We start from the raw sequence: 24419 nt of genomic DNA on the forward strand, positions 1-24419 counted from the left end.
TTAGAATAATAACAATTTATTCCATGGTACAAAGTATCACAGTGTCTATAGATTATGAATTCTACAATATTAGAATATCTATTTTACTTACACATTAAGTATTAATGAAATTGTGATTTTAGGTAAATTACATATTAAATATAAATCATAGAAAAAATGAATTTCATATATGTCCATATAAATGGAATCATTTCTCCCTTGTCCACCTTGTTATTTTGGCGCTATTCAGAATTTCAAAATGCACATTCGCCAGAAACTTTGCAAGCCATCTTCAAAAAACTTTAAATTTTTTTATGTGGTTCTGTATTTTTGAATCATTAATTCTGGCAAGAAAAGCATATATATTAATTCAGACCCCATAAAACATTAAACTAGTGAATGGCTTAAGAGGGAGTTATAATATCTTGCTCTCTCCAGACATTTTCCTTTTAGTATGTGACAGAAATATTCTTATACTGAATTATCATTAAAACACATTTCTCTAGATTGTCTATAATAACTATAGGCTTGTGTGTCACACCACCTCTCTGTCTCCATCTCTGTCTTTGTCTCTCCCTCTCTGTGTGTGTGTGTGTGCGTGTGTGTGTTTGTTCATAAACATGTATGTGAATTTATGGTAAGACAAAGAAGCAAATAGAATATACATTATGTAACTAACAATTTCTTAATCAAATTCTTTTACACTCATAGTTCATCCATTCTTAACATGTTGCTTAGACATTCATCTCCTCCTCCCTGCTAAAAAGGGGAAAGCTTGTGTTTTTTCTTTGCTCCTTGTATATAATTAAAATTTTACAATCACACTAGCATGCTATTGATGCTTCTGTCGATCCTTTAAACATCTGGTCTATTCTTTAAAATGCATGAAGTTCACTGATACCAACCCTTGCTGATAATCAGAGGACCTTCAATTAAGCACCTACAATGATAAACAGGGGAAAAGATGAAACAAATTTGACAAAGAATTCTTTCATAATCTGTTTCTCAAAAGCAATTAGAATCCCTTCTTTTGGACTTACAATTAATGAATTTCCATTAAAATTTAAATTTCAAATGATTCCAAGGATATCAAACTTGAGAAGTTGAGCTGATTGCCTACATAATAAATCACACCGCGGGAACATGTCAGGAAGACTAATGTAAGTTCTCTGCCATCCTAAGTTTTGTTTCTCCTTGTCAGTGCTATGTGAATGTACATAATTGCTATTGCTTTCCTGAAGGAGATTTAACCAAAACCACTGTTATAACATTATATTTCTTCTCTTCAAAAATAAATTATAGTTCAAAACCTGGATAATGCCAGTCTTAGTACACACATACATGCACGCATGTACACACATACACACACCATTGCTGTAATAATTGCATGTGTTGTGAATTTTCCAAATTAAATGCTATTTTTTTCACACTATGATAATTTGAATAAATGAAGACATAAAGTCAAGTTGGACATTTTGTTACTCATATACCTCATGTATAAAAGTAATGCTTAAATCGATATCACAATTAATTACATGAGAGAAAACAAAATAATGTATGTATGCACATATTTATTTGCAAAGTTAACCTCCAAACTGCAGGTTCAGTATCTGTGGATTAAATAAGCTGTAGATTAAAAAGATTTGTGTGCTTTATGAATATACATTTTTTGCAATATGGCCTTTTACAACCATATTGCATGCTGATGAATTAATTCAATTTTGTTATACTGAACTAGCATGCTTACCCTCACCTGATCTGTTATTTTTCCAACAGGGAACTAGAAAGTTCAGTTGCAACACATTTTAACTCCTGTACTAGTGAGCAAGGTCTTCTTGACACTTTTGGCTATTTAGCACACCACTGATTTCCTTATGTACGTGAGTGCACAATCACACAAAGTAATAATTAATATTCCTATGGAATAGATAAGTTTGCTCATAATGTAGTATTAGGATTACTTCTGACAGCATAAATTAATCTTGGCATGTTTTACATCTGAAATGTAACAGTAAATAACTATAAGCCTACTCTGAATCATGAGGTTCAGGTCAGCCAGAGATTAGTGAAATCATAGCTCAAAAAACTACCCCCCTCCAAAATAAAATTACAGGACAACAAGCCTTAAAAAGTTCAAACTAGATGTGAAAATGAAATATAGTGGTATATAAATTATCTTGGGCAGAATTTGGAGAATGTGTATTTTAAATTCAGTGTTTTACATGTAAAAAGAGATTAATATTTCATATGTAATGGACTTATTTTCTTAGGCTTCACTACTTACAATTTTCTGCATTATTATGATTTCCTTGGCAATAATGAACCAACTGGTTATATCAAATCAAAAGTACTCCCACTGTGATCAAAAAGGAAAAGATTCCTGACATGACCTCTTATTCATATTTTGATACATGAGTTACTTTTTTGGCACTAGTATTTTTCACATTATATTTTGACATCATATCAAACAGCTCAAACCTTAATGAAATAACATCTTAAGAGAATTTCAAAAGTTAATTCAATTAAAATTAATATCAGGTGAAGTTTCACATTCATTAAAAAAATAAACTGTCTAAATAATATTTGTGATAATCCACCATAATATAGAAGGAAAGTAGGTTACTGAGAACTTGGGGCATACAGTCTTACTTTTCTAAATGCCACATTGGGATACTTCAGCTTCAAAACCTAAGACTATTAGTGATCCCTATTCTTTAGAGAATAATTCATCACTTCACTCCTTCATAGATTAACTACAGTAAAATCCTTATCCTGAAATAATTGGGGCACCTATCTGAAATTTTAGAAACCTGGAGGATGTTATATTTTGTCCTGAATTATACTCAAGTAACTAAAAACTTTTCTGTTCTTATTAAAATATGTCTTGTTCAGTTTGGAGTGGTGGCATAATAAAGTAAGAGTTTAAAAATATTATTGATCATTTTCTTTCTGAACAGATTGTTTTTCACGCATGACATGATGCATACTAGACATGAGATTTACTAAGTTCAACAAATAATCTAGCATAATAGATGTGTGGAACAATATTACTGTCTAGAAGTTGTAGAGTAAGTTCTAAAACTATTCAGCCAAATTTTATGTATGTTGTTTTTTGTGTAAAATACTTTTGCAAAGCAGACATTGATCTTTTTTTGACTCTAAGTACTAAAAGAAATTTTAATTAATCATTTTAGCTATGATGATAGACTGATGACTGCACACAATTTCACTTATTTAATTTTATCCCACCAAATTATCATTCAAATCCTACACACCATCTGTGAATATACAGTTGATTTGGCAGGGTAGATTCTGTCTGAGTTCAAGGAAGCTTTGGATTTTTTTACTCCAATTTCAACTAATTACTATTCCTCTGAAATTGACATGTAATGAGAAAAGTTTGATAAACAAAACCACATTAGGTACCTGTATTCCATAAATTAAAGCACCATAAAATATCAGCACATTATTGACCTTAAATTGACTTAGAGGACCATATGCCAAGATGGGGAAAGTATGGTTGCAATTATTCTACATAGGTAATATGTATCTATAATATAGTAAGTGAGAGAGCAGGGGTGTACACAAGTTCAGGAAAAAAAGAAATATAAGAATGGGAAGTTGATCCAATGTCAGTCATCCAACAGTAAACCTAGAACATTTGGTATGATTTGAAATGAATGAAAATAATGTTTCACTAAACCACTAATAATTGTCTATGGGAATTATATAGCTAGGTATGAAGAGACTCTCTTTCCTGCAAAATGATTAACTTGGGTGACTATGTGCCTGAAATGCATATATTCTCCCAAATGCTCAAGTATAAAGGCTCGGTTCGCAGCTTTGTGCTCTTTGAAATTAGTGGGATTTTCAGAACTGGAGTCAAGTATGCCAAACCTCCAACATTGTTCTGGATATTTTGTCAAAGTAGCAGAAATTTGACTTGCACAAAAGTACCACATAATTCAAAAAGTTTATCAGAGGGCTATGAAGTGCCATCAACACTTTATTTAACCTTTTTGTCATCAAGAATTTGTAATTTAAGAAGATTCTGAATATATAAAAGGTATTTTACAACCATTAGGCACACTAAAGTAATTGTAAAAATGAAAATTCTTAATCACACATACTGTTTCTAACCCATGCTAACACACTCCATAGTGTAGCAAATAATGAGCAACGTTTAAAAGATAAATATCACTTGCAGCATGCTTCCTAAGAACATGACTTACAAGTAGGAGGCAGGGAGACTTAACCTTGAGGACCTACCAAGATCCTGTAACTATATATAATGCCCAATGCTTTTTTTTTGAAAGTAATTTTATTAAATTATAAAAGTTTCCATTTCCGCCCCTCTTCCCAACCCCCTCCCACTCCCCCCACTCCCTCTCCTCCTCCCTCTTTGTCCCTTAGGGCAGTCAGGGTTTCCTGTCCTGTGGGAAGTTCAAGTTCCTCCACCCTCCCTCCAGGTCCAGGAAGGATAGGGATCCCAATGCTTTTCTTTTTATGATCTCATTTTAGCTTCATTAATAAATATGAAAAAGTTAAAATTGTAATTTCAAATTCATTAATACTTTTACTAAAACCAATTTTTCCATTCTTTTGAATTTATTGAAATTACTTCGTCATACAATAATGTAAGAACTCTGTGAGTTATTTTGTACACAAGCTTGCAAAGTATACGAACAACTCTATTTACCCGCTTCATACGTTTACCCGCTTTATGCGTAAAGTCTATTTACCCGCGTCATACGTACAACTCTACCCGCTTTATACGTACCCGCTTTATACGTACAAGGCTGCACCCGCTTCCTGCGTACATGTGTGTACCCGCTTTATACGTACCCGCTTCGCACGTACGAGGGCATACCCGCCTTATACGTAAAAGTGCGTACCCGCTTTAGACGTACTCGCTTCCTGCGTACTCGCTTCCTACGTACGAGCGCGTACCCGCTTTCTGCGTACCCGCTTTATACGTACAAGTATGTTCCCGCTTCGTACATACGCATGCATACCCGCTTTATACGTACAAGTGGGAGCCCGCTTTGTACGTATGAGTGCATACCCGTTTTGTAAGTACCGTTTCATATGTGTGTTCCCGCTTTATACGTACCCGCTTTAGACGTAAAAGTATGTACCCGCTTTAGACGTACTCGCTTCCTACGTACGAGCGCGTACCCGCTTTAGACGTAAAAGTAGGTACCCGCTTTAGACGTACTCGCTTCCTACATATGAGCGCGTACCCGCTTTAGACGTAAAAGTAGGTACCCGCTTTAGACGTACTCGCTTCCTACGTACGAGCGCGTACCCGCTTTCTGCGTACCCGCTTTAGACGTACAAGTGTGATCCCGCTCCATGTACATACCCGCTTTAGACGTACGAGCGCGTGCCCGCTTTATACGTAAACGTGTGTACCTGCTTTAGACGTACGAGCGCGTACCTGCTTTATACGTGCCCGCTTTATACGTAAACGTGTGTACCCGCTTTAGACGTACTCGCTTCAAACGTACGCGTGCGTACCCGCTTTCTGCGTACAAGTCTACTTTCCCGCCTTATATGTACGAGTCTGCTACATACCCACTTTATGTCTATTATCTGCTTATTATTATCTATTTATCTGCTTCTGCTTTATACGTGTGTTCAAAATGATTTCAGATGAGTTGAAATAGTTCTATCTGTTTGACTGTAATAAACTATTCTGCATCATGGGGAATTGAGAAGCAATATATGTAGCTTATAAAAGCTTGTAGCATATAAAAGCATGATCATCTGTTCATGCTTTTTTGATCATCTTGATCATGCTTTTCTTATTACTTTAATTCAGTTTATAAATGGGAGCTCATCAAAGCCAGCTGGACTGGGAGCGATGGAGCATGTGATCTCTGAATGTGGCTAGCAATGAAGGCTGACTGACCAAGGACAATGGCACTGGGTTTTCATTCTACTGCATGGACTGACTTTGTGGGAGCCTGGTTTGTTTGGATGCTCACCTTTATAGACCTGGATGAAGGGGGGAGGACCTTGGACTTCCCATGGGGCAGGGAACCCTGACTGCTCTTAGGACTAGAGAGGGAAGGAGAGGTGGGGAGGGGGAGGGAAAAGGGAGGCAGGGAGGAGGTGGAAATTTTTAAGAAATAAATAAATAAACAAACAAACAAATAAATAAAAGGAGGTTTCAATTTTTTTTAGAAAATATACCCTTTCATTTGAAATTGCTTACATGTAGCATTTGTAATGGATGCATAAAAACTGTATAAATGGCACCACATGATGTTTTCACAAAAAATAATATAATGACTAGAGCTTTCTGTTATTCCTGTCTTTCTAGTCCTGTTTCAATTTCAGAGACATCAGTGAACTTTTAGAAATGGCATGTTTCATCTGAATTTCCAATGTAGACCTTAACTTATTTGTCATAAGTTCATGAGTTAGATTTGTTATATATCTAAACCTAAGATGTTAGAAGTTAAAACATTATAATTGTATCATCTTGAATATTGCTTTCTTGTTCCTACTAATGACTTTTCGCTTATATTCCATTCTGTCTTGTAGTTTTGCTGTCACTTTTATTTTTATTTTAGCTGTTATGTTTTTCCTGTATGACTCTGTTTTTCCCTTAGATATGTCTCTTGCAAACATACTATACTTGAAATTTGAAAATTAGAATCTATGGATTATTTAAATAATAGGAGAATCCAATTTTGTTTTCTTTGTCTCTGCTGATATTAATTAATATAGGGTGATGATAATATTTGATCAGTAACTACAACTAGCATAGACTAAGTAGGTCTATTTATTTATTTGCAGATATTATTGAGTTTCTGTTGTATGTAATCATTCTCCTGGCTATGTGAAATAGATTATTGAACAAAAAAGATAAGAAATACCTAAAAAAAAAGAATGAAGGGTTAAAGCCTCTTGTATGCTGACAGGACAGTCATTAAGCTTCTATCAGCTTCTAGAGGACCCTAGGAAGATCACCATATCTGCCCACTAGTATTTACCACCTTGAGACTTCAGGATGAACTGTCTACCCTTCCGGTGTAATCTTCTTCTATACCAAAAGTTCCATTTTCCATCATATAAAACCCCCAAAGCTCATGAACCATGGCACACAATTTCCACTTCTGTGGCTATACTATGACCCTTCATTAAAATGAGATTTGCTTCTAATGAAAAAATACTTTTAAATAGATGAGATTACATTTTAGTCATTTGATTTCAAACCTAGAAAGACCCAACTTTGTATCAAACTTTCTTGATCAATAATGGTTTTGATTGTTTTAAAAATACAAATTCAAATATCTCTGGACTGTTTAGGTATTTTTATATGTTAGTACTTTAAATATATTTTAATCACTTTACAATAGACTAGGATGTGGTTATGCATACATTAAAAATCACAATAGGAAACAAAGGCCAGTTAGACAGATGCAAAAATAAATCATTTTTGCAACACAGAACTCATTGTTCAGTGTAAGTTTTGATACATACAAGAAGAAATGAAAGAGAGCACAAAGAAATTATGGTACTGATGGGCTTGGTGCTAAAAGCATTGGTAATAATAATAATAAACTAATATAAAAGATGAATAAAAAATCAAAACAGAATTTTGACAGTTTCTCATTATATTCCGTACCCTATTAACTGTATACTATAAATTAAAGATAAATCAACTATCAAAAATTTTATGTAGCCTGGAAGAATAACTGCTTGCCCTTTAACACCCACTTCTATTGTTGTAGAATTTTATCATTTATCCCTGCTACTGAATGTTCTCTTTTAATAATAAAGTTTGGGAATTTACCAAGAATGAGCCAATAAAGGAATAAACTCGTTGCAGCTAACTTTGAAGGTAATAACAGAAATTATTATACAGCCATTCTGAAAAATATGCAAAATGTATTAATCACTTCATTTATTATTTTTGAAACAAAGATTGGAGATGAATTATGTTTATTGAACTAAGTAGTTAAAGCAACCTTCTTAGCTCCCTTTCTCACTATTCCTGACTCTGAATACATTCCTTCTTGCCTTAACTGGCAACTTGCTATGGGTTTTCAGTCCCCCAGTGAAAGTTGCTTAGGGAAGAACATTAATTCTTCGAATTCACTAGGGTGTCATTTGGCAAATTACTGTGCATGAGCAATAAATCAAAGTTTGAAGATACATTAAGGAATCTCTAGGTTTATTCTTTTGCTTTCTAATAAATTAGAAACTTATTACATTTCACAGGTGCATTCGTATTTTTATATTATTAATACTGTGGCTATAAAATTATAGATAAAGTATTATTTTACAATCTCCTCTTTCTGAATGCTTACAGAAGCATATATGATATGCATCTGTACTTTAAACTGTGACGAATGTCTTTGGATTGCATATGAAACTCTACAATAATCCCACTTGCAAAAGGGAAAATGGTTTTAGTGCTCTTAACTTTAGGATCTATTAAGTTTTCAAGTAACAATAAAACTTTGGGGATAGGAAGATGACTCAAAAGTTAGGAGGTCTTTGTTGTCTTTCCGAGTGTCGGGGTTTGGTTTTCAGCACCCTCATCATGACTTATAGCCATGTGCAACTATCGTTCCTGTGTATCTGACACCTTTTTTCTCTTGTTGGTACCGAGAATGCATGGGGAGCACACATACATGGGGAGCTGTAGGCAAAACTGTCATATACACATAAAATTAAGTCTTTAAAGGTGTAAAACAGTGACAAGAGTGCTTTCTCCACTTGTCTTGTCTTGTTTTTATGTCAACATGATATCCTAGGGTCGTTCGGGGAAAAGGAATATTAACTGAGAAAATGCCTTGATAGCATTTTCTTATAGGCAAGTCTGTAAGACTTTTTGTTTTTTTAATGATGATTGATATTGGAGGGCATAGTTCACTATGGGTGATACCACTGCTGAACATTTGGCTTAGGATAGCATTACAAAAGAGGCTGAGCACGCCATGAGGTACAAGACAGTAACTGACACCCCTCCCTGACCTCTGCATCAGTTCCTGCATCCAGGTGTCTGTCCTGACTTCCCGAGATGATAAGCAAGTTGTAAAATGAATTAACTCTTCATTCCCAAAGTATTTCTTTTGGCCATGGTATTTCATCACTGTAAAAGAAACCATAACTAAAATATCACACAAATAATGAAAAACAGATATTTATACACCATTTTGAAAAATAAATGTCAATGAACTACAGCGAATAAGGAAACCCTTGTTTGCTACTTTGCACAAAGGCCAATAATAAGATTTTGTGACTTTAAATGTTATAAATGAACACTATTTTCTGACGTATGAAAATGATAAGGGCTTCAAATTTCATTTGCCATCAAAAGCTTGATTGGAACAAAACTGGGCTTAATCACGTATTTATTTTCTAGGTATGCTTTTATTCCTCAAAAGCCCAGCTGAGGAGCTGAAATAGAGAGCAAATAGCATTAAATGTTTACAATGTGGCCATTTATCCATAAGATTTCTGAACCCTGTTTTAGGATAGAACACATAAAAAGAAGTAAGATTGAATAGAGTAATCAAATTCAGATTGATTTCTAGGTCAATTATGAAGGTGAAATGGGGGTGCTACTAAGAGAAGAGAAGAGAGCTGCTTTCAAAAGATGGAAAACTGGATCCTAGAATTCATCTCGGCATCCTTGTGCTATCCTGAAGCCAAGGAAAGAAGATATGCTTGCTTTAAGGGAAATTGTGAGTAGACTGGAGAGGAACAAAGCAGTGGAGAGAGAGAGGGTGAATAGAAGTAGGAAATTTCAGAGAGTCAGTACTAGAAATGTACTTAGAGAAAAGTTAATGCCATTTCATCATACTTTTATTTATTTCAAACTCTAAACATAAATAGAATTTAGAAGTGATAAAAAACTTTTTGCACTTTGAATATAAAATGCCCTTTCCCCCAGGCTCATGGTTTTGAACATTTGATTCATAGATGACGGTGCTGTTTGGGAGGTTGAAGTATCTTTAGGAGTAGAGTCTTGGTAAAGGAAGTGAATGAAGGGTAATTTGTTAAGCTTGTAAAAATATAATGCAATAGAAACTCTCACAATATAAATATATTGATATGTACATATTTTCATGTTTTCACAATAACCATTTCTGTGAACAAATCATATCTAAAGGCCATTGGCAGGTAAACAAACTATGCAAATATTTATGATTTTGGTGACTCATTTTGTCTTGGGAGTCATTACAACCATCTGAAAATTAATTATGATGATCTTCTTGTGATAATGATGGTTATGTTATGAGTTTTCATAACAGTCTATTAGACCCATATGCCTCAACTATGATAACATCCAATCCTTTGGGATTATAGTTTTAATTTCTTAATAATCCTAGGGGATTAAATTGTCCCAGCCTGGTGGATTCTATTCAATGAATACTTATTGAGAACTCACTATTTTTAAACTATTGTACACTCTACTGTAGAACACAAAGGAAAGTGAAGTCATAGTTCTCTAGGGTATCATAAAATAGGTAGGAAGCCAGGCAGGTTTGCAAGTAACTACACTGTAACTCAGAAGGAGATAATGCATTAAAAGAGGAAACCAGAAACAAAATATTTTCTCTGGTGAGAAATGCAGAAGACTTTTATGCAATATTAGATTCTAGACATAAAAGTAACCTTATAACTTCCTTAATAAGAGCCCCAGTAAAGAGTATTCTTGGAAGACATTATATTTTACAGAGACACGAGAGTGAAAAGTGGTATCTACTTCACTGTCAGGTTCATAAACCATGGCAGGGTCTTTGCTACCAGAATTATTAACAAGCTCCCAAGACGATTCTGATTCATGAGTTCTGCAAACTGTACTTTAAGAATTTTCCTAGGATATTTGTAAAAGGGGACACAGAGAGAGAATGAATATGGAAGAGCAGAAAAATGTGAAAGCCATAGATTTTCTGTTCATTGAAGCAAGACTCTTTGTAAAGAGGAGGTAGAGAAGAAATCAATGTAACACTCAGTGTAGTCAGTGAGTAACTTCTGACTATATCTATCTATCTATATATGATATTGTTAATCCTATTTATATATTTAAAGATATTTTATATATTATAAATATGTATTTATAAATTTAATATATATATATGTTTATAAATAAATATATAATTAAAACTATTCATATAAAGTTCAAAATTTGACAAAACTCATCTTATTGTTAGAAATCATAATAGTCCTTTGCCATATAGGCACCATTGACAGGCAAATAGGGGTTTCTGAGATATAATTAAGGTTCTATTTTTAATTGAAAGACTATTTGAAAATATTGGAAATTAGTCTGTACTATTTTATGTGCTTTTCAATAATTTTATTTATTTCACACTTAAATAAAAACCTTCAAATTATACTACATAGGAAAATATAACCAAAATTTCTATAACACTCTTAATAACTTCACAGCAAGATAATATCTTTCAATCCCTTAATAATTATATGAAATTTAAAAAATAAACCATAGAAGAAATGTTCAATACTATGATGAAAATAATTTCAGTAAGAGAAAATAACTTACATTTTGAAGCACAACAAAACACAGAGTAAGAAGAAAAGATACACAAAAATAGATAAAAGTAAAAACCCAGAAGCAAAAGGTAGATATGGCAATTTGAGAAAAGCTGGCAAGAAGCAAGCCAAACTAAGGTGAGGCATTCATAAGAAAGAATAAGTCTCTGTGTATTTATTTGGGAGCTGGGTAATGGACCTCCAAAAGATCAAAGAGTAAAGAACAAAGTATAAAGAATAAAAACAACCAACTCCAAACTTCCTATCCTATCCCCAGGAAGATTAGAAAGCATGGCAAAGATAGGAATTTGAAGGCAAATTTTACTTCATTTACTGACAAACTTTGCTTCATTGGTTTCACCAGTTTGTCATTCCCAAGAGTCCAAATCCTTTTAATTTATCTTGTTCCTTCTTTATATACTTAAGTTTCCTTCTTCAGAGGCTACATATATAATGCCAAACTTCTAATCACCCTTGAGTTGTTCAACCCTAAATTTGTACCTGATGTTGCCTTCTGTATATGTTAACAATCTTCTCCTTTATCTATTTCTTGTTAATCTATAGTTTGCCAGTCAAATTTTAATGGAGGAACCTGGTATTCAAGAAAAGACCCCCCCTCCCCTTATGGCAGGTAACTGACTCATTGTTATCATATACTTGTCAGTTTAAATACTAAAACTTATAAAATATTTTTTCAACAATTTAACTCTAGATGTTTATCTAGTCCACATCTACTGATTTCCTTCACCTTAAGTGGATTTAGGGATATTTTAATTTTTATTTCTGTTTCTTATTGAGAATATAATGTTCTCTAGTGGAGGCTACGGCATATTTATTGGGTGCTGAGTTTGAGTACTAATGTATAATAAAGCGAGGCTTAGAATTGAGCTCTAGTAGTGCAATCAGTTTATTATATGAAAAAAATATCATGCATATTTGTTCATTTAATTTACAATGACCAAGTCTGCTTGGTGACTACAGAAGCCACCAAACACCAGTAAACTATTCCTTTAAATCTCACAGTATGAAAGAAAACAGTATTATAAACTGGACCTTACGCTGATTAAAAAGAAAACATTTTCTAACTTTCGAGTGTTGATTCAGAAATGGTAAGAAGATGATAAATGCCTAGTGTTTAGTATAACTCCTGTGAGCTAGTAATGGACTTTGTTACTTATAGGCATAGGGAATTTCAGGAGTATAAACAAGGAGCAGTCCCTCCTGCAATCACAGAGTTTTGTAATTACAGATAAAAGTTGGTCAGCATTTCCATTTAAAGAAGTTAACTCAGCTGTTAAATGTCCATTAGCCTAATATATGGCTTATAATATCTTAGCTTAGCTTCCTCTAAAACAACTAATTAAAGATGGATGAGATTTTTAAAATAAAATTATGTAAATACAACAAAAATCACTTCAAGTATGATCATTTTCATAACAATAAGAGTATATTCATTTTTGAGTTTTGTATTTGGATGGGTTATTTGTGATGGATCTAAGAAGAATGAGAGCATTATTTAGTAATAAGCACCATGTTGCCATGAGGAAGTGTAATACCAAAATTATTGTGGCAGACAGTGAGAAACTTCTCAGATTCCTCAGTAATGAACTTGCCCAAGGAGATAAGGTATTGCTGACAAGAGGTACAGCTCTCACTTCGTACATGTGTTTACTTAGTTACAGAGAACACTATGACTAAGGCTCTGGACTTTAATGGAGATGCTATGGATATTCATGATGAACATAGAAATATGAAGGACCATTTACTTATATAAACCCAGTTTCAGGCCACTGTTGCACCATTCAAATCTTTATATTACCCAAGTCACTGACAGAGATTTTGGAAAATGATCTCTGGAGATGGTTTATGACATTGCATTTATTCAGATAGGCTACCTACCTTGGTAAGGTTCAACTGCAGACTGAGCTAAGTCTTGGAAGGTTTTCCATGACTCTCCGAATATGAGAAAATAGGTACTCTTGAGAGATTAAATACCAAGGCTTTATCTTACCCATCTTTTTAACTTTAAAGGAGACATTCATCTTGTATGAGAGTGCCTAGAATAAATATTTCCTCATTTATCTTCATATATATATATATGTGTGTGTGTGTGTGTGTGTGTGTGTGTGTGTGTGTGTGTGTGTGTGTGTGTGTGCGTGTGTGTATGAGGGTTTAATAATAGGTAAGAAGCAGAGGTAATAAATCTGAGATTGGGGAGTATGGAAGGAGTTGAAGAGGGACAGGAAATAATATAAATTCAGTACTCATGTATGAAATTCTTTAAAAAATAAAAGTTTAAGTAAGAAATGGCTGGCCTACATCATGACACAGCTTCTCTCTTTATCCACTTAAGCTTCCTATTCTCCTGTCCTTATATGAAAGTCTTAGGGGAATTCCTTAATAAGTGTCATGAAAACTAAACTCCGTCCTAGAGTCTGCTTTTTAGAGATTCCAACCTGTAATACTCTATTTAGTATTTCAAAGAAATCAAGAATATTAGAGTATTTCTTTTTTTCCTCTTTATCTGTTAGGAGTTGTATCTATCCCTAACTGAATATGCCCCAGAATTTGTCCTTTTATGTGATTTCTCTTTGAAAATATATAACATGGTAAGAGAAAGCATCAAAATCATCCCTACCAAGTCATTATTTCGTTTCAAAACAACTCTAGCACTCAGTCAGGTTTAATGCATTCTATTTTTGTTAAATCTGAAGAAAAGATCCTCATAATACTTCCACTCCTTTCCTTTATGTTACTTTTAAATAAAGATTATTCATTAATTTCATTTCTCAAAAAGCACTTCTCCGAAGTGACATACATTCTTCTATTAGCTTTCCTGTGCCATAGAAAAAGACTATCATGTACATAAACTCTTAAAACTATTTGACCTTTCAAAAGCTCCATTAAAATTGAACACCTAAGAAATAATCTCTTACAGCCACACTTTTTTTATTTGTGTGATAAAAGCTCCATGTGAGCTCGATAGTTCCTTTAAAGTCATTTTTTAATTTGCACCTCTACATATTTGCATCTCTACATATTACAAGAAACAATGGAGCTTTCTACAGGTATCTAATCATGCGAATTAATATCAGACTAGAGAAAAGCAGAATTCTAAGATTATGTTTCTAAGGGCTTTCTAATTCAGCTAACTGAATATTTTGAAAGAACTTATTTTTATTTTATTATTTAAATTTCTTAGATTTTTAAAACATACCAATTCAAGTTCCCACTCCCTCCTCTCCTCCCATTCCCTCTGCACAATATCCCACCCCACCCCCATCTAATCCTCAGAGAGGGTAAGGCACATTGCTTTGTGGAAGGTACAAGGCCCTGCCTACTATATCTAGGCTGAGCAAGGTATACATACAAAGAAAATAGGATCCCAAAAAGCCAGTACAAGCAGTAGAGATAAATCCTGATGCCACTGCCAGTGGCCCCTCAGTCTGGCCCAGCCATGCAACTGTCAACCACATTCCAAGGGACTAGTTTGGTCTTATGCCTGTTCTTTCCCAGTTTGGCTAGAGTTGGTGAGCTCCTATTAGCTCATGTAAACTGTTTCAGTGGGTGAACCCATCATGGTCTTGACCTCTTTGCACATATTATCATTCCTTTCACTCTTCAACTGGACTTTGGGAGCTCAGTCCAGTGCTCCTATGTGGTTCTTTGCCTTTGTTTTCATCAGTTGCTGGATGAAGGATCTATGCTGATATTTAAGATATTCATCACTCTGACTACAGGGCAAGGTCAGTTCAGGCCCCCTCTCCTCTATTGCTTCGGGTCTTAGGCAGGGTCATCCTTGTGGGTTCCTGGGAATTTCTCTAAAGTCAGGTTTCTGCTAACCCTACAATTGCTCCCTCAATCAAAATATCTCTTTCCTTGCTCTCATCTCTGTCCTTCCTCCATCTCGACTATCCCATTCCCTCAACTTCTCCTCAACCCTCCCCTTCCTCCTCCTCTTCCCCTTCTATCCTCCCTTCTCCCCATACTCCCATGCTCCCAGTTTTTTTAGGTAATCTTGTCTGTTTTCAATTTCCAGGTGTGTCTATATATGTTTTTCTCTGAGTTCACCTTATTTATTACTTAGCTTCTCTAGGATCATGAACTATAGGCTCAATGTCCTTTGTTTATAACTAGTATCCACTTATAAGTGAGTACATACCATATTCATCTTTTTGTGTCTGGATTACCTCACTCAGGATAGTGTTTTCTAATTCTGTCCATTTGCATAAAGATTTAAGATGTCATATTTTTTAGACCTACTGAGTGGTACTCTAATGTGTGAGTGTGCCACATTTTCTTTATCCATTCATCTATTGAAGGGCATCTAGGTTGTTTCCAGTTTCTGGCTATTACAAACAGTGCTGCTATGAACACAGTTGAACAAATGTATGATTGAATAGCTTTTGCTTATATGTCCAAGAGTGGAATTGCTGGAACCTAAGGTAGGTTGATTTGCAAATTTCCTGCGAAACTGCCATACTGATTTCCAAAGTTGTTGTACAAGTTTGCATTTCCACCAGCAATGGATGAGTGTTCTCCTTACTTCATATCCTCTCCAGCATATGCTATCATTAGTGTTTTTGATCTTAGCCATTCTGACAGGTATAAGATGGTATCTCAGAGTTGTTTTAATTTGCATTTCCCTGATAGCAAATGATGTTGAAGATTTCCTTAAGTATCTTTTGGCCATTTGAGATTCCTTTGTTGAGAATTCTCTGTTTAGTTCAGTACCTCATTTTTAAATTGGGTTATTTAGAATATTGTTGTCTAATTTCTTGAGTTCTTCTTATATTTTGAAGATCAGTTTTTTTTTCTCTGATGTAGGGTTGGTCAAGATCTTTTCCCATTCTGTAGGCTGCCTTTTTAGCATTGATTGTGTCCTTTGCTTTACAGAAGCTTCCCATTTTCAAGAGGTCCCATTTATTTATTTATTGTTCCTTGCAGTGTCTCTGCTACTGGGGTTATATTTAGGAAGTGGTCTCCTGTAGCCATTCATTGAAGACTACTTCCCACTTTCTTTTTTATCAGGCTCAGTGTGGTCATATTTATATTGAGTTCTTTAATCCATTTGGACTTCAGTTTTGTGTATGACAATAGAAATTGATCTATTTTCATTCTTCTACATGCTGACATCCAGTTATGCCAGCACTATTTGTTGAAGATGCTTTCTTTTATTCATTGTATAATTTTAATTTCTTTGTCAAAAATCAGGTTTTCATGGGTGTGTAGATTAATATCTGAGTCTTTGATTCAATTCCATTTGTCAAACTCTGTTTTTTTGCCAATACCAAGCTGTTTTCATTACTATAACTCTGTAATAGAGCTTGATGTCAGGAATGGTGATGTCTCCAGAAGTTCCTTTATTGTACATGATTGTTTTGGCTATACTTGGAATTTTGTTTTACCATATGAAGTTGATTATTGCTCTTTCCATTTCTGTGAAAAATTGTGTTGGGATTTTGATGGGGATTGCATTGAATCTATAGATTGATTGTGTTAGGTAGGATTGCCATTTTTACTATGTTGATCCTACTTATCCAAGAGCATGGGATGTCTTTCCATTTTCTGATATCTTCTTCAATTTTTTTCTTCAAAGACTTGTCAAATAAGTCTTCCACTTCTTTGGTTAGTGTCACCCTAAGATGTTTTATGTTATTTGTGCTAATGTGAAAGGTGATGTTTCTCTGATTTTCCTCTCAGATTCTTTATCATTTGTGTATAGTAGAGCTACTGATTTTTTTAGTTGATCTTGTATCCTCCCACATCACTGAAGTATTTATCAGCTGTAGGAGTTCTCTGGTAACGTTTTTATGGTAACTCATATACACTGTGTCATCTGCAAATAACGAAAGTTTGACTTCTTCCTTTCCAATTTGCATACACTTGATCTCCTTTTGTTGTCTTATTTAGCTATTGCTAAAACTTCAAGAACTATGTTGAAGAGATGTGGAGTGAAGAGCCTTGTCTTGTTCCTGATTTTAATGGAAATGCTTTGAGTTTTTCTCCATTTAATTTGATGTTGGCTGTCATCTTGCTGTATATTGCTTTTATTATATTTAGATATGTTATTTGTATCCCTGATCTCTCTAAGACCTTTATCATGAAGGTGTGTTGGATTTTGTCAAATACTTTTTCGGCATCTAATGAAATGATCATATGGTTTTTTTCTGTTTATTTATATGATGGATTACATTGATAGATTTTCATATGTTGAACCAGCCCTGCCTCTCTGGGATGAAGCCTACTTGATCATAATGTATAATTTTTTGTATGTGTTCTTGGATTCGATTTGCCAGTATTTTATTGAGAATTTTTGCATCGATGTTCATGAGTGAGCTTGGTCTGTAATTCTCTTTCTTGGTTAAGTCTTTGTGTGGTTTTGGTATCAGGGTGACTGTAGCTTCATAAAAGTAGTTTGGCAATGACTCTTCTGTTTCTATTTTGTGAAACACATTAAGGAGTATAGGTATTAGCTCCTCTTGGAAGTTCTGGTAGAATTATGCATTGAAACCATCTGGTCCAGGGCTTTTATTTTGAGTAGGAATGACACCTGGTTTAAGTATATTTCACACATGTATGAAAAAGATTAATAGTGTTAAAGAAAGAGGCCTAAAACAACTGGTTGCATAAGGGAATGTCATAAATAACCAATATCTGATTGTATATTTTGACCCACTCAACTCTCAGTGGGATGACTGCATCACACCCTCTCAATGCCCAAGGATCTATACAGAAGAGGAAACGGAATAATTTTAAGAGCTCTCTGGCCATCCCCAGCATGGGTGGGTTGTCAAGGAAACAGTGTTTTCCAAACAGAACAGGATTGGCACACGTATGACTTCACAGAGAGTGGGAAAGAATATACAAGAACTATATAGATTCAAACCAGACAAAACCCTAGCACTGAGAAGTAGAAGTAGACACAAAGACTTGATTCTTACCCTAGAAGATATTTGAAATTGACCAGAAAGTAGAAGTGGACACATGCCCACATCCCTAACCCAGAAGTTATCTCCAATTGATAACAATTTTCAAATGAAAAATTAGTTTTGTCCAAGCAAGCCTCACTGGGAAACAAACCACTGCTATAATTTGATCTTAAATGCCCCCCAAAGGCCCATAAGTCATGAGCTTTAGTCTCCAGCCCAACTATGAGGTGGAGGTTTTAGTCACTTGAAAGACAGAACATATTCTGTAACTGAGAATATTGGGGATTGGAAATTATTATTAATTTTAGCCTTTGATAATCTAAATGAGACCAAAACTCAATGTAGAAAAATAAACCTTAATAAATAATGATATACCAATAAATAGGTTACAAAGGAGGCACTGGTGGAGAGACTAGTCAAGCACCTCTCTTATCTGTCCGCTCTATAGTGACTTCCGCCAACAGACATTGCAAGAGTGAAATATGCTCTCATTTCCTTCTGATCAGATAGTCAGTAAATAGTTTTGTTTTGGCTTTCAACTCAAGCCCTCATTTTCTCCTTACACTCTTTATCTTCTCAGGCACAATGTGAAGACACTGGTAAAATAACAAGATTAATTTAATAGAATATCTTTGTAGGTAAAACAGTACTGATAGATAAAATAGTAGTGATAGGGAAAATAATATTTTAGCTTTTGATATGACAATCTCCAATTTTTAAATTTCAATTACACACATCAAACACCACATCAATGAAATATAAAGAAAAATTCTTCAAGCATCATGAAAACGTGTACAAGGTTTTTCAAAGATAAACAGTTTGATTACAAAGCATTCACAATATAATAAAGCAGCTTTCCTTAGATGCAGATTAAGTAAATATTGTAGCTAAATCATAAATATCAACAAGAAATAATGGAAGCTTTAGAAACCAATTCTCTGAAAATATCCCTCCTTACAATCCTCAAAGGTCTGCTTAAACTATTTTTTGGCAGTTTCAATCCTGACAGATAATCTATTACCTGAACTCTGAAGCTATCAGATTTCTCAAGCTTAAAAATTTTAAAATGCTCATACATAATGCACACATTGAAAAATTAATAGTTAATCATGCTATTAAAGCATACACTTGAAAATAATTTATGAAAGCATCATCAGCGCTGTTGTTTAAACACATAATACAAAATACCGATTATAAATTTAAAATTCCATATAGTGATGAAATAGACTAATTAAAGAAAGTCAAAGCAAGGCAATAAAACAATGAGTATAAACATTTATAAAAATTTCTGAAAGCTGGTAAGGAACAGAGTAATGACTATAGAGGATTAGAGTTTATTCGCATTCATGAATGGCAATTGTCTTTAAAAGAGCTAACACATAAATTACATATTTTATTAGATTCTATGAGAAACATTAATGTTCATTATTTATTTATCTTAATAATTTCTTTAACAGTCTATGTACTAAAGAGAATTCTGTTCATTCATTTTTCTTATTTTAGGAACCTTACGAGTGCCTCTGGGATAATTTAAGGGGAACACTGCTCTTATTCTTAAGGAGGGCTTGCGATACAATTCTTTTAACAACGAAGCAAGCAAGAAAACAAAAAGCACAAGCAAGAACTAGTTATTTAACATTACAGTCAAAATAGTTATTTTACAATATTTTGGCATCTTTATATGATCTTTATATAGTTTATTCATTCATTTTATTTCTCAAAATATATGTACTTAATTTAGAGGGATTTCCCCCATCTATGATGTATTATCATCTTTGGTTCAGAATGCATATTTCATTGATTGGTTCATTCTGTTTTGGGGATGAGTTGTATTTATTCGCGTGATTGTGGGTGCCAAAAATTACTGGCAGGTGCTTTCCTCTATTGTTCTTCAATTTATGTTTGAAATCAGGCAGTGTCTCTCACTGAAACTGGGCCTCAGTGACTGTCTTGGCGAGGCTGACTGGCCAATGAACTTTGGATACCTTCCTTTCTCTGCCTTTCCTACAAGCATGCACTGAGAGCTCTGCTTTTCGGTAAGTGCAGAGGATCTAAACTCAGGTCTTCATTCTTGTGCAACTGTCACTTTACTGACTAAACATCTTCCCAGCCTCTATGTCCTCATTCTTGACAGCTAGAAAATATACAAAAAAGATAAAAAGAATGGAAATAATATCTTACTTTACTAATCATTAATCTTCATGCTAAAGTTCACTAAAATTGAGAGTAATGTGAGTATAGTCATTTCAATATGCAGATTTCTACTTTCTTAGGAAAGCACTTATAATTCATACTAAAATTTGGATATTTGATTCATTCAAAGGCCCATGAAGTGGAGGCTTGATTCTCAGAGAGGTGTTAATTGGGAACTGGGAAATCATTAAAAAGCTGAACATAAGAGGAGGTCACCATTCAGTCTCTCTTCCTTAGTCTTTGTTCTTTTATTTCTGCCCATGAAATGAGCAGCTCTTCTGTGTCACTACTTCCATAAGGGGCTTTACCACAATCCCCAAAGTGACTCGGTCAAATGGTCATGGGCTGAAACCCCTAAACTATGAGCCTACATAAGTTGTTTACTTTAGGACAATATCTTCTTAGTATAGTGGAAAAGTGACTCAGAAAATTGGAACAAGGAAATTAAGTCTTTACCTGGACTATAAATCTGCTGATATGTTTAAGGCTTTTGAATTGGTGTGCAATAATGTCTTTGGAACTAATTGGAGAAGTTGTCTAGAAAAAGCACTTGGCACTGTAAGTGCAGTTTAAAATGAGACTACACTGAGGGCTCAGAAGGACTGAATTCTGATAAGATTGCCAACAGTAAAGCTGACACTGATTTTATGATTTCTGATGGAAAGTAGCATTTTACTGACGGTGACACTAAAGGCCACCATTACTTTTCTATTGCAAAGAATTGGAATTCATTTTGACCATGCCTTGATAATTTGAGGGGTTGGAGGCTAAATGTGAAAGACTAGTTTACTTAGTACCAATGATATAAATATTGCTTATATTTTACTTTAGCCAAAGTTATATTGAGAATTTGAAATGAAGAGGAATGGAGTAGAGCAGAAATATTTGACAGGCATGGAAGGAGAAGTCATTGAAATAGACGGAAAGAAGTCAAGTACTTTGTAAAAGGTGTGAGGTGAAGAGAAAACTCTGAGTGGGTGAAGTCCTCACTGGATGTGTATTTACACAAGGTTTCTTTCCATTGCTGTGGAACATTATTATAACTAGGAAAAGATACACAACATTTGTTTTTGCTATCAAATGTTACTTGCACGGTGTAAATGTATGTTACATTTGTCCTGCTACCTATGCTAACAATTTAAAGTCATGCAACATTTGTTGATGCGGCATTTGTTTAATTATGAAAAGATGTGCTGTTGTTTCACCTTGCCTGCCTAAGGTACCTGATTCGTCTAATAAAAAGCTGAATAGCCAATAACTAGGCAGTAAATGGATAGGTGGGAGTTTCAAGCAGAGAAAATAAATAGGAGGAGAAATCTAGGTCCGAGAAAGACAAGAAAAGAAGGAGGAGAGAACATGGGAGAAAGAGAAGGACATGCCCCAGGCCAGAATCCGTGTAGCCGTCATCTAGACATGAGAAGCAGTGAAAATAAGGCACAGAGAAGGAAATAAAGGTTAAAAAACCTGAGGGAAAATATAGGTGAAGAGAAACAAATTAAAATAAAAGTCATGATAAGGTTGGGCATTCATAATTAATATTAAGTTTCTGTGTCATGGTTGATTGATGGCCCCAAAAAAGAAAAAGCCAGGTACAGGTCATATCAAATACCAATATTTCAGACTGATAAGGAATTTCAGAATCACTTCCCAAGCATCCCTGAGGCTCAGGAAGAGGGCAAACCATCCCTCTTGGAACCAGTGTGAATGTTGGTACTTTGTACAGAAAATATACTTTGTAGCTTTCTTCCCTCAACCACAGGTACTTATCCCTTAAATACTTTTTCCCTACATATACGACTCCTATTGGAGATTAGCTAAACCTGACTCTTTGATTCAGGTGTATATCATAAGTCATCCACCTTGTTAAGATGTATAAAATAAACACACTGATCTATAGGAAAAAACACAGCTTCTCCATCAGAAATTCCAGTCCACCAGATCACAGCTGTTCTGTGTCTGTGTGCCTTTAATTTATTTCTTTTATTCCCTTGATATCCCTAGTGAGAATTCTGAAATCCAAGTTGTGCCAGGACTCAGTAAGGTCCATAGGATCCATGATGCCTCAGAGGCTTCGCAGGAATTTTCAGTTGCCCAATACATGCCCAAAGGTTTACAAAGGCACCTTTGCTATAAGGACTCTCTATTGAGAGAGATAAGAACATTTGAGAGCTTTGTATTGCCAAAAGTACTTGAGGATTAAAACCTCTGTCTATTTGGCAAAGTACTCAGGGAACATTAGAGTTTGGTTCGTGAAGTTCCAGGTATATCCCATGCTAGCAACAGGCCTCTATGTTGTACACATTACCTTAGCTCCTCAAGAGCTAATATATCTAATATATAAATGGCATAGTATAAGATCAAATTAATATTTACCTGCTTTATAACTTGATAGATTAAGAAGACACAACTTTTGGCAGTAATAATCATTATTATATATTTTAGTACATTTTAATAGCAATAGTCTTAATAATTATAATTGGAGATTATTATATTATAACCAGTATTATTGGCCCACAGTCTCCACTATATAGCCCAGTCTGGTCTCAAATTTACAATCTTCCTTCCTTTACCTCACCAGGGTGAGAATTATGGACATAAAACACCATGTTCAGCCATAGTTTATTTGTAATAATATAATATAACATGATATAATATAATGGATATGTTTCATTGAAAAAATATATTAGGTAAATTGCTCAAATACTCAACAGGTGCTTAAAATGCTTATTTCTCTACCTAAGAAAATCCTAAGTTTTTGAAAGACAATATGTTTATGAAGCATTTAAAATTCTCTCTAGAGAACTAGAGAGAGTCTATAGCTAAAATATATACTCATTAAATTATGACCAAAAACTTAACAGCAATAATAGTGATAATTTCCATCAAGTGACATTCATTTCTTTGTATAATAGAGAAATAAAAACTATTATACTATAAACTTTGTTTTTTGTGAAAAAAATCTTATTTGGAAGATAAGTACCAACTCTTCCTTTTAATTCTTGTTTCTTTCATATTGTTTTACATAAAAAGTGCTTGTCTCTGACTTTCTCTTATAATACTTTCATATAATTAAATGTTTCTTATTAATGTCAATAGCATCTGAGAGCATTCTGTATGCTTGTCAAATAACATGCCTGTTAATTTTAAAAGGATAAACAACTGTGAGAAGTAAAGAACCACCTATTACTCATCTTAGCATCCCTCCTATATATTATATATTTAATCATGTTTAAGCATCCCAATGAGCTTCACATAACAGATAGAAATAACAAAGCTTCAAAAATGCACTTAAAGTCACATAGCAAAATTTTAGAATGAATATGTAAACACAAGTCTATCTGAACAAAGAATCCCTTTGTATATGTTTCCTTGGAGAGACAAGGTCCAGGATAGGAAAGAGTATGATATCCATATTCTTCATAGGACTTATTAGATAACTGAATGCATCCTTTAAAACAAGAAATACATCCAGTTACCCATGTATAAACCAATAAACAATCATTAAAACAAGGAGGCTTTCCTCAAATTCGACTCTAAATCCAGATGATTGACCATATACTTGTCACTGATTTCATATAATAAGGTATTCTATGTTTATAGCATATCCATCTATGACTTTAAAAATGTAATAGAAAGATAATAGCTATGGCTTCAATAGAAATGTGCTTGCTAGGCACTAAAAACAAAACTGTTCTTTTAAAAGAGAATTTAGAAACAATCATTTAAGTGAGTTTTATTAATGGTTATTTGTAAAAATGAAATTTTCAAATAAATAGTTCCAAATTGAAGCTAGAA

General features: G+C 34.2%; 1 protein-coding gene and 1 pseudogene across 8 annotated transcripts in view; one reads left to right on the forward strand and one right to left on the reverse strand.

The window, feature by feature from the left end:
* The window catches only part of Dmd (dystrophin), a 2257783-nt gene that overhangs the window by 912688 nt on the left and 1320676 nt on the right, over positions 1-24419 (reverse strand). The gene's annotated exons all lie outside the window — the stretch shown is intronic.
* On the forward strand, positions 7398-7486 carry LOC125410360 (small nucleolar RNA SNORA40; annotated as a pseudogene).

Source organism: Myodes glareolus, chromosome X, assembly GCF_982192425.1.
Source record: "Myodes glareolus chromosome X, mMyoGla1.1, whole genome shotgun sequence".
In the NCBI taxonomy this organism is placed as follows: Eukaryota; Metazoa; Chordata; class Mammalia; order Rodentia; family Cricetidae; genus Myodes; species Myodes glareolus.